Genomic DNA, 12090 nt, shown 5'->3' with positions numbered 1-12090 from the left:
GAGATGATATGGAGTGTGATGGCACTATATGAGGCAGTACTCGGCCGAGTATGTGCACCCGGTGGGACCTCGGGAGATATATGTAGCACTATTGGGGTTAAGCAGGGCTGCCCACTCTCACCTACACTCTTTGGCCTATACATTGATGAGATCGCAATATTTGTGGATAGTTTCAGAGGTAGAGGTTCACCATTGGCTCAGACAGTAATGCCCATATTGCTATATGCTGACAACATTGTCTTGATCTCAGATTCAACCGAGGGTTTACAAAAACACTTAAATGCATTGGATAGTTTTGCACAAAACAGAGACCTTACGGTCAATTTGGGCAAAACGAAGGTTATGGTCTTCAACACATCTTATGCAATTGCCTCACGATTTTCTTTCATATATAGAGATGCCCGAGTGGAGATTGTGCAAAAGTATGTGTATCTAGGAGTCGCTTTTACAGGCCCTTTTTTGCATGACCATAGCTGGCACTGATTGACTTGCCCCTAGCCCGTATGGAGAGACAGTGTTTCCAGGCACATTTCCAAGAACCTCGCACTAAGTGGTGGCTCTTTGATACTCTAGTACGACCAGCGGCTATGTGCGGTGCAACCTTTTGGGGGCCAGGCCTAGGGAAGGATCACTAGAGGAGCATAGAGAGGCTATAGGGGATGATGTTTTCACGCATGATCAGGAGTAAGCCATCTGTACCACATTACATTCTACATGCAGAGTTTGGGGTGGCCCCACTGGTTACAGAAGTGGGGTTACAGATGCCCTTTTTCAGACTATCACTTATATTCAGCATGTATACACGCTTGACAGAGATGGCCTCCCACGACTAGCACTAGAGTCATCTATGCAATTATACTACGAGAGGGAGAGGGAGCGATTGAGACGAGCTGGACTGCCCTCCTCCTCAGCGGCACAGCCACCACCATTACCAACACATGCATGGTACTTTGAGGTAGTGGAGTGGAGTGGTTTCATGCACATGGCATAAGGATGAACTGTCTCCCCCGTTTTAGTATAGCTTGGATTCCCCCTACCTTGATCTCTCACGACAGGAGATCAATCGGATTATCCGGTTGGATCTACTCGGGCTACACATACACCAGACATGGGTGTCTCCATCAAAGATTGGTAAGAAGTGTGAGTTCTATAGAGATCTTTTCTTGAGACTCTCGGAGGATGGATTCTTTGAGATCTTGGGATACATATAGATACACATGTCACATGCTATGCGTATCATGATTGGCCAGCTCAAGGTATCCTCCCATCGCCTCAGAGTAGAGATTGGCAGAGCTGAGGATATCCCACATGAGGAGAGAACATGCATAGTATGCACCACAGGAGCAGTAGAGGATGACACCCATTATGTGTCAGTTGCCCGGCTTACTATGAGATACGGGGGGGTGTGCGTAGTACCGCCACAAGAAAATACAGAACACACAAAATATAGGGGAAAGAACACAAAAAATAGAATGATGACTCTCCTCCCCTGATGCGTGACAACAGGAGAAACAAGATGTATGGCAACATAAAGAATCTAATTCAGAGGCTTGATACACACATGTAACATGACTACTGTGCGAAAGCGTGCTAATCACGTACTAGTGACATAGAGAAGTAGAGAGTAGGAGAAGAGAGACTCTTTACCTAACCTACTACTATTTATTACTGAATGAATGAGTAATTACAATGATTGTTATACATCCAATGTAGATCTAGACTATGAATGCTATGAATGAACTTATGCTTACTCTCCTTCACTATGCGTTAATGGAAAATGCTGATTTGGAGATGTACTTGGCTGATCCAAACTGTTAGATTGCATGTCCTTGGTCTTGGCTCTACAATCTCTATCTTTGAATGATTATGAATGACCCATGACTTGCCTTTATATAGTAAAGTGATAGCAAGTTGTAATCAGGTCAGTTTTCACTTTTCAAGCCATAAAAAGGTCATTAAAAAATGTCATAAAATATGTTCATATTGTGTCCATAATATGTCCCAACCATTGGTGCATAGGGCCATCAAATTGGCTCCAAATTGCCCATACACCACTTCTAACTTTGCCCTTAAGGTGGCTGTAAGGAATAATCATGTCTACGTGGCACCGGATTAAGGTGTGCACGTGACATTTCCTCCTGCTAAACTTGGAGTTGGGGTGCACATGATGCGCCTTGCTCCATGCTGTCGATTCAACTACGGATTGGATCTCCCATAGGGTGTCTCCACCACTATCTCCTCGGGAACTGTGGGCAATAGAAGTTGCTCCTTTGCCTTTGGAAGCTCTATTGGCATGGTAGACTCCATGAACACCTCAGAAACTGAAGTACTTATCTTCTCCTCCTCGTCAATGGATTCGGAGATAATTGTGGAAACCTCGCAAAATGTCACCTCCTTGATGGCTATGATAATCTCGGGGACTCGCATGGAATTTGGAATTGTTTGTGGCTCTGCTGCATGCTCGAACGATTGAACCTCTTGGTTGACCTCGACCTGCGGATCCAACACAGTTTCTAGTATGTCATGACGTTAGTGGGAATGTCGTAGTATCTAGTCCATACTATGCATGATGGAGTTGATGGTTTATTGTCTTGTGGATGACTACCATGAGGTTATAGATTGCACTTTCTTATAAGGTGAATTTAGGCATGTTCCTGGATTCATCTAGGTATATCTTTATGCTGTATTAGTGGACAAGCAAATTTCACATTGTGAAGTTTTCGTCCAAGTTACAGCCAGTTGATATTGTGTCAATTCTTTCTATCTTTAGTGGTGCATATGTCCTATCAACTACCTTTTTGTTGTAATAATTCTTTCTATTTGTTATAATCCTTAGTGATAAGCTTCATTATGGTTGAGTCTGCCCTGTATCTCTGGAGCTTTGATAAAAACTTAGTACACAGACCTTTGTATGGATATATGCTCTTGTGTGTGTGTGTGTGTGTGTGTGTGTGTGTGTGTGGTGTGTGTGTGTGTGTGTGGGAGCATATATTGATATACCAAGTTCTACACCCACTATTGGGCACTGATGACGTTAGTGGAGATGTCGTAGTATCTAGTCCATACTATGCATGATGGAGTTGATGGTTTATTGTCTTGTGGATTACTACCATAAGGTTATAAGTTGCACTTTCTTATAAGGTGAATTAGGCATGTTCTTGGATTCATATAGGTATATATATATATATATATACCTCTTTGGTATCCCTTTGTCCTTGGTCTTCTCTGTGGTACTCTTGTCCTTTTCCTTTGTCCTTTTCCTTTGTCTTCACCACACTTGCTTCCATTGAAGTACCTTGACTCATCATGGCGAAAAGCTTCTTTATTTCTTTCCAATACTCTTCTTCACGTCTTTCATTGTCTTTTCTTCTTTGCCTTGATTCTTCTTTATGTTGTTCCCTTCTTTGCCTTGCTTCTTCTTCACGTTGTTTCCTTTGGCAATCTTGGCCTTCACATGCTTGTGGGTAAAGCTTTTCCCTTTCCCGGGATTGCCGTTTGAACATTGCCCAACTAGCTTCACTTTTCCTTTTTATCAAAGTGAAAATATGCTCTATGGTTGCTATGAAGAAACACTTTGCTGTTTTTTTTTGCTATAATCAGCCCCAAAACCCTAAACCTAGGCTTCTACATGCATCCTAGACACCCTAGAACCATGCTAGATTGAAATCTAGACTTTCTAGTACTATACTATGCTGACAATGAGCAAAAAGGTTGATTTGATACAAAAACACAAACCCTAATTTTGCTTCCAAAGTTCAAACCCTAAAATGCAAACCCTAATTTGTTGATTTACATGCAAACCTTAACATTGATGAAAACCGTTTCCTAGTAACAACCTAGACATGCTTTGATACCAATGTAACAAGACTACTGTGCAGAAGCGTGCTTAATGATGATTAACACAAAGCAATAAATCTTAATGCTAAACACATACTCATGACATAGAGAATTAGAGAGAAGGAAAAGAGAGAGACTCTTTACCTAACCTACTCCTACTATATATTACTAAATGAATGAGTAATTACAATAATTATCATAGATTCAATATAGATCTAGACTATGAATGAACTTATGCTTACTATCCTCCACTATGCGCTAATGGAAAACGTTGATTTGGAGATGTACTTGGTTGATCCAAACTGTTAGACTACATGTCCTTGGTCTTGGCTCTGTAATCTCTGTCTTTGAATGATTATGAATGACCCATGACCTGCCTTTATATAGTAAAGTGATAACAAGTCGTAATCAGGTCGGTTTTCACTTTTCAGGCCATAAAAAGCCATAAAAAAATGTCATGAAATGTATTCATATTGTGCCCATAATATGTCCCAACCATTGGTGCATGTCTTGGGCACCTATAGGGCCACCAAATTGGCTCCAGAATACCCATATACAATTGCTAACTTTGCCCTTAAGGCGGCTGTGAGGAATAATCATGTCTACGTGGCACCGGATTGAGTTGTGCACGTGACAACATAGTAGAGAATCTTAGCCTAGTGGTGCATAAGGGATTATAGACGATTAGAGATATCTTCTTGCAACAACAAAAGAAGAAGTAAATGGCCTCAAACAAGAACTTCATAAAAAGGTGGAAGAAAATGCACCATCATCTAAAGCATTTTGGATATTTGAAGTAGGGAAACTCCAGGTTGAGTTTGTGGTTTGTTTTTCAAAAAAGAGACTTCTATTAAGTAAAATAAAAGCATACAAAGGGAGATCTCAACCGATCAGGGGTGCGCCATAGAAGCTTTGTAGGAGTGGAGGAGAAGAAAATACCATGGTTCCAGTCTCTCATAAATCTTCTGCATTTTGTTTGCACAGCTCTAGAAGATCCCTGTATATGCGGCCCCAAGTGGCCAAAAGATTGTGAACGATGTCATTCCATATACTACAAATACATTAGGTGTCATAAACGTAAGGCCTTTGAATATATGGTCTACCAGACATGCCACACTATGATACTAACAATAATCTCACGAGTGGTGTCAATACTCTCAACGGAGGTGGCGTATATCGTAGCTGGGGGATATCCTGAAGAAAATATCTCTGAGCTATGCCCCTATGGACAAATATAATAGGATTTGTTTCCCTGTCTTCTCAGAAAGAAACTATGGGTGAGATTGAGTCAACCATGCAATACCACCCCAAGTAATATAGATAGGATCACTCCTCAATCATCCCAAGAGTTGGCCTATAGATACCTAGATCCTATGTGCTCCTCTGCACTCCCATAAGTAATGATACATTGTCTTAGATGGAGTTGGCTAGGACAAGAGGGGTCCACGCCAAAAATAGATCTCCATTGGTTGGTGGGCAACCCACCATGTAGAAACAACCAAAAGAAGTGTCCTCCTCCTGTATGAGTGCCAGAATCTCCTCTAAATGGGGGGTGTAATGGCATTCGTCTCCTAGTGAGACCTAAGAGTGGGAACTCTTTGGGTCTTTCCAAGCATGAGCAACTTGGCGTTGTGCATAGTGTAGTTGAAGAAGGGTATGCTCCTCATGGGGTTAGTCACATCAATCCATTCCCATTCCATTCCCACTCACAAGGGTCCAATGTATATCTCTGATAAGGCATATAGCCACAAGCACCATGAAGCATGGGTAACCATCACTAGGGAAGGGTGAGTATACCAACGCTTCCCAGAGCGACACACTACTCTCATTGGACGGATCACAGAGCCATGTGTGATCACGTGTACATCACATCTCTCCATCCGCCATCAAGACTGAATGGAATAGAAGGCAAAAACCTCTTCCTCCTCTGGCTTCGAGAATCTCAACACCTAAAGGAGCACACCTGTCCCAGGAAAAACCCGCAGCCACAAGTGGTGTTACTTATCTAAAAATGTACCAATGATCCATTGGTTAGGCATAGTCAATTTGTGCAATTTGTGGTTACTCCCTCTAAGATGCTGGGTAGATGCCCCTCTCTAATCATCAAGAAGACTCTTAAAATTCTTCCGGTCAAGTACTATCGTTTGTGCATCTCTCCCACAACGTGGCCACTGCATTTGCTCTACTGCACCTAGGGGTTTGCCAAGATCATCTCTGATAGGCTATCTGTCAACCTCATCTATTGAGCTTCAGGGCCTATGACGTAAAAATATATGCATACTACTCTAAGCCCGATGATGGAAGAACCAGTGGGGAGGACGAGGGGCGGTAATCTGCCTCAGAGAAAATAAAATGTGTTGTGCCTCCAGTCACCACTGCTCTCAGGAACACATCTAAGAATATGGTACATGAAGAAATCCTTCTAGGACTGAGTACGAGGAAGGAATGCTCTAACCACCAACTTGCAAAGTAGATCTTTTTCATTGGATCTCTCAATCAATGATGTTCAATCTCCTTTCATGCTTGGGAAGGATAATAGTTTCCCAAGCTCTGATCCAATCTTGCAAAAATCCCATGCATGTGACAATACCCTCTAAGAAGTCCCAATCCATCCACTTTGTCATAGGTTTTCTCAACATCAAATAGCAAGATTGCCAAGGACTGATTACTTGCCTTGGCCCACACTACTGCCTCCTAGAAGGAAAAGATACTATCAAAGATGCTTCTATTTGCTGCAATCGCATGCTCACTGCCTAACAAAAATTTTGTATGCAGTCCCAATGTGATAGGCCTTCACTGGGAAATGTTGGTCTTATCACCACCCTTAGGGATGAGGTGGATAAAACCCTTAGTAAGAAAAGGAGGCATAGAGGATGTATTCCGCATATCTTGTAATGCCACAGTGATCTCATCCCAAAAACTCATGAAAACCGTAGGAGAGAGGCCATCATCCCCAGGACATTTACTATGTGGTAATGCTTGGATCGCATGTCTAAGCTCATTTGCTGAAAAAGAGGCATCAAGTAATACACACATGTCATCTGAAATTAGCCTAGGTAGGGATTCCCAAACCTTATGATGTGCCCTATCCCTTTGAGGGAAGTGAACATCTGCAAGTAACAAGCGGCAATAAAAATCAAAGGCAATCCTCTTGACCATGTCAAGCTCTGAGTGGAGCAGTCTTTGCGTGTTGTGTGTAGTTGTCTAGCTATCTAACGCATTCCCTGTCATGGGAGAGGCCATGGGCAACAAAGAAATGCATGTTACATCTACCTCCCATCTAAACCCAAAATGACTCCTGTGTATGATAACGAAACTCAGCACGTTGCTCAAAAGAGTCCTACAACTCAGCCCTAATGCATAATGCATCTGAGATCCACTGGGCATCATGGTGTTTCTCAAGTTCCCTCTGCAAAGCACACAATCTACGCCTGATGGCTTTCTCTTATTTGGGCATCATCTGAGATCCATTGGGCATCATGGTGTTTCTCAAGTTCCCTCTGCAAAGCACACAATCTACGCCTGATGGCTTTCTCTTATTTGGCTAGGGCCACACTGTGATAAAGATCACTAACACTTTCTAAGGCAAGATCAACTCTTTGCCTAGAGTCAGGAGCATCACAAGCTCTCCAAACATCCATCATTTGTCATGATGATAACTATACATTTGAGTAAAGAGACTCTGGTATGCGTACTCGGGGAGGAGAGTTCTGGCTCCCCTGGATCTCTCATGCACAAAACTATAGGACAATGATCTAACTTTGAGGTGCCTGGGGCAATGAAGATAGTGCCACCTATGTCAAGTGCCCAATCATCAACACAATAACAATCCAAGCAGGCATAAATGCAACGTGCACCACTCCTGCAATTACTCCAAGAAAAGAGGAGTGAATCTGGCTTCTTATGGAAGTCATCCTCTAACCAACAGTCCCTGTCATGAAAGGAAAAGATAAATCTCTCCCAGGATGCCCTCTCAAGCGGATGAACGATGCCTTCATGTGCCCCCTTCTTATCTTCGGATTGCTAGCATGTGGGGGTGGAGGATGATTGGCTTGGGTGGAAGCCATAATGCCAATCAAAGGGTGAGCGGGCGGCCGACATGGACACAGTAAAAACTTTTCCATATGTTCACACAGGCAAAGAAGTGGGAGAGGCAAGAAGTTTTATTCAAACCACTTCAAACAAAAACTGCATTAGGGTTTCTCGTGGCATGAACTAGAAGCTCTAACGTCATTTAGGCTTTTCGCTGCCACATCAGGGTTTCGTCAAGCTGCTCACTGTGAATCCAGCTCCTAGCTCCGTTCTGCAGATGTTTAATTGATGCCCATACTCGCTCCTCTGCCAGGGCTTTCCATTCTGTTCTTGCTGAGAGAGGGTATACTAGGGGGTAGTGAAAAGTGGGCAAAGCTGTCAACTCTGAGCACAAGGGATTGACAGTGTGAATTTCCTCATGGGAGAAAATCCAGTAAATGGCTACCTGTAGGGGTTACCGTGTGTTTGTTTATGACTGCCCCGTGTATCCGGTTGAGGGAGAAGTTTCCCCCAAAACAGAGAAACAATCTGTGCATCCATTTGCTTACATTAACCTTCTCCGGCCTCTTTGGGGGATACTCCCTTGAGAAGACCTGTCGCCTGTACATGTAAGCCCTTGTTTGCCTCCTCTTTTTCTCTTCCAAGGTCATAATGGTGTTATAGTCTGGTTTCTGCATTTTAGTGACTCACTTTGAAGTCTCATCAATGTCCTCCTTTTTTCCAACTTCAACGCACTTAGAGCTTGCATCAATGTGTTTGTTTGGAGATCCCATGGATACAGGAATGTAGAGGGTATCATAAGACATACAGGAATGTAGAGGGTATCATAAGACATACAACATGGGAGCTACCCATGGCCTCATCATATATAACAGGATGGCCAGATGGCCTTCCACTAGCAGCCTCACTTGTTTCCCATATGCCCGAGGATCTAGCACAGTGGATTACTTGATGGGATCCTCGGTTTTGGCAAAAATCCATGACTTCACCATCCCACCCGCCCACTTGGTGGTGCTGATCACACTTACTCTCGCCCGAATGGCACTCACATCCCCGGGGACTTGGTACACATAAGGCCTCCACACAATAGCTCTACCTCGGGATTCTTCAACGGCATAGAGAGACCTTCCCAGTAAGTAGCAGTGGACATAGTTAGTCTCTCCACAATCATGGACTCCCCTATGTTGGACATTCTAGATGGCTGAGGATGGCATCACACCCACATGAGCTCTTTTGTATTGTATTGATATGGAGATATACCTTTCACAACCCACAATATGATGATGTATCTATGTCACTTCTCTTTCGTGTTGATGATCATGTCATGTCATGGAACTATTGTAATACTTTTTGGTCTCATAGACCCTTTGGGTGATTTGTAGATGCTCAATATAACTTTCTTTCTCTCTTGTATTTGGTAACTATTCAAGTCAAAAAATGTGGATCAAACATAAAAGGCTTGTATTTGCTTCTTCTTTTCTTTGGACTTTGGTCCTACATATGGTTTGTGGATTAGATGCTGAAATTAGGAGCTTGTTAATTGCAGCTCTACTAGATTATATTGTAAAGTCTTTAGCAAATGCGGATGGATGTGGGAATTCAAAGATCATTAGGAGCAACCTTGTGGTTAAACAGGGGTGTTCTCTATCTGCTATCCTATGCACATCCGATCTTCTATTCAATTTGCAATCTTGAGGCTGTGATGCTTGAATATGCACACCAAAGTGTACAAAGTTTCACATCACTAGTTGTCCACCAGCTGTGAGCTAACTGTAGCATACAACTTCTGCAACCTTTAGCTAGTACTCTCGCTACTTGCCTTGCACCATCCTTTTAAGCTCAGTCTTCTTGATCTTGATTATGACTACTTTGGCTTGCAGGCTACTATTGTTGTTGCTATTGTTGTTATGGTTGCTGCTATGGTTGCTGCTCCTTGTCTGCATCATCATCTTCATCTAGGTCATGAATGACCTTTTGAGCTTTACAAGCCATTTGTTCCCATATTTCAAATAGGGCTTCCAAGGCTTGGTCCCACACCTTGTTGAGTTTGGCCTTTGCTGTTTTTATAATTGTTGTTTTAGCATCAAGCGAAAGGCACAATATCTCTTCTTCCTCCTGGTTCTTCAGGGCTTGGACGTCTGTCCGGGTGACTACCAATGCTGTAGTGCTCTCCAGCACATCTTCTTTCAACCCTTGGATGGTGTCGTCCCCAGACCCTTGTTGGCTTTTGAGCTTTTGCTAATTCCACCCTAAGTCTTTCCACATGAGCTTGGAGCATGTTTTTCTCACTAGTGAGGGTTCTAATCTTTCCTTCACTCAGCTCTTTTTACTGGACCAAGGTCTTTTTCGCCATGGCAAGCTTGTTCTGCATCTCCACATTATGCTGAGCCATAATCTGTACTTTTCTCTCTAAATCCCTAGCTTTGGCTACAACTTTTGTGAGCAGCCCGTGTTGTTGCTGATTCAGGGTGCACATCTAGTGCTCCGGGTTCTGGACTCATATTCCTCCACTGAAGTGAGGGCCTAAGAAAGAATGTTATGGGCCACACTCATCAGCCCTTTGTTCATGCTCAGCTGTTCAGTGGGGAGTTTCCCCCATCCTCGGGGTTCTGCAGATCCTCGCCCACTCTTGGTGTTCCTTCTTCCTCATGTTAGAGACCATCATCGGCATGCAGAGGCTTTTCTTTGGCATTTTGTCTAGCCTTAGATTCTTACTGATCTTTGGCATGGCTCTGTCTTGAGAGAGAGAGAGAGTTATGAATTAGTGAAAAAGCTGTGAGCAAGAAGGCGGGTTGAGAGTGTGCGCATTTTGGCTCCTTGTGCTCTTTTTTAAGATGCTTTTTCCTCTTTCCTTCCTTTCTTGGGACGTTGTCATTTTTCGGCTTTCCACTTTTTGATGTGACTTGACCCTTGATTCGTATCATTCCCGTCGTCTTGGCTTAAAGGCATTAAACTTTGCTAGTTGCCTCCCCATCCGAACCGTTGCATGTGGAGTTTTAATGATGTTGTGACAACTATCCTCCATGCAGTTACTTATGTTGACATCATGGCCATTTGTATTGCTGACATGGATCTGGGCGGCGTACACTTGGTTGCTTGCTTCTTTGCTGACCTAGCCTTATTGGTTATGGAATTGTGATCTTTTGCAGACTGGCCACCCTTGTGGAACTCCTTTGCGACTTTGTTGCTTCTTGGATTTTCTGCATTAATCTCCGCTAGTGAGATCATGCCACAACAGATGCTCCGGACCGGCTCCTTATCCTCCGCTTGTTCTTCTTTTGGTGTGACTACCACTGGTTGACCCATGTACTTTCTCATCGTCGTGAAGCCGTTCACTGTTTTGGAAAAAGGTATACCATCCAAGCTTTCTAATGTAAAGACATTTTGACTAACCGGGTTTTTTAAACCATGAATGGCCCTATCCAGCAGGCGGATCTTGAATTTTCCGGGGTGTGATTCCAACTTGGAGTTGTAGACCAATACTAGGTCTCCTTGCTTGAAAATTTTATGCTTGAGATGCATGTCAATCATCTAGGCTTTCCTTCTCCGCCTATAGAGAGTTGAGTTGTCTTTCTTCCTCTAAAGTTAGGAGCTCCTGTAATCTGTGCTTCTGGGATTCCTCCATTGGTAGCTTCTCTTGGATGGTCACTCTCAGACTGGGCACCACAAATTCCATGGGCATTAGTGCCTCCAGTGCCCATAAACCAGTTTGAATGGTGTTTGTCCTATTGAGACTTTGTAAGGTGTGCGGAATGCCCATAGGGCAACATCTAGCTTCTAGTCCCAATCATTTTTGTTGGCATTTATGTTCTTCTTTAAAATTTTGATCAGAACCTTGTTGGGAGATTCTGCTTGGCCATTGCACTGTGGGTAATAGGTTGAGGACTTCTTGTGATTGATAAAGTGCCTTTCCATTGACCCTTTCATCATCTTGTTCATGAAATGTGTGTCTTGGTCACACTGACTATTTCCACCGGCAATCCATGTCTAGCAATAATATCCTCAAAGAGAAACTTCACCACCTCTTCTACATAATTGCGCTTCACAGCTTTAGCTTCTGGCCATTTAGTGAAATAATTAGTTACCAAAATGATGTATTCACACCTGTTGCCTTTCATGGGCGGCTTGATTGGTCCAACAAAATCCAATCCCCACTTCATGAATGAAAACAACGGCAGTATGGGCAAGATGGGCAATCTATTAGAATCACCAAGTTGACCC

This window comes from Cibotium barometz, chromosome 55 (genome assembly GCF_041138505.1).
Source record: "Cibotium barometz isolate CiBa-2024 chromosome 55, ASM4113850v1, whole genome shotgun sequence".
NCBI classification, from domain to species: domain Eukaryota; kingdom Viridiplantae; phylum Streptophyta; class Polypodiopsida; order Cyatheales; family Cibotiaceae; genus Cibotium; species Cibotium barometz.
Note: the sequence above shows the minus strand (reverse complement) of the source record.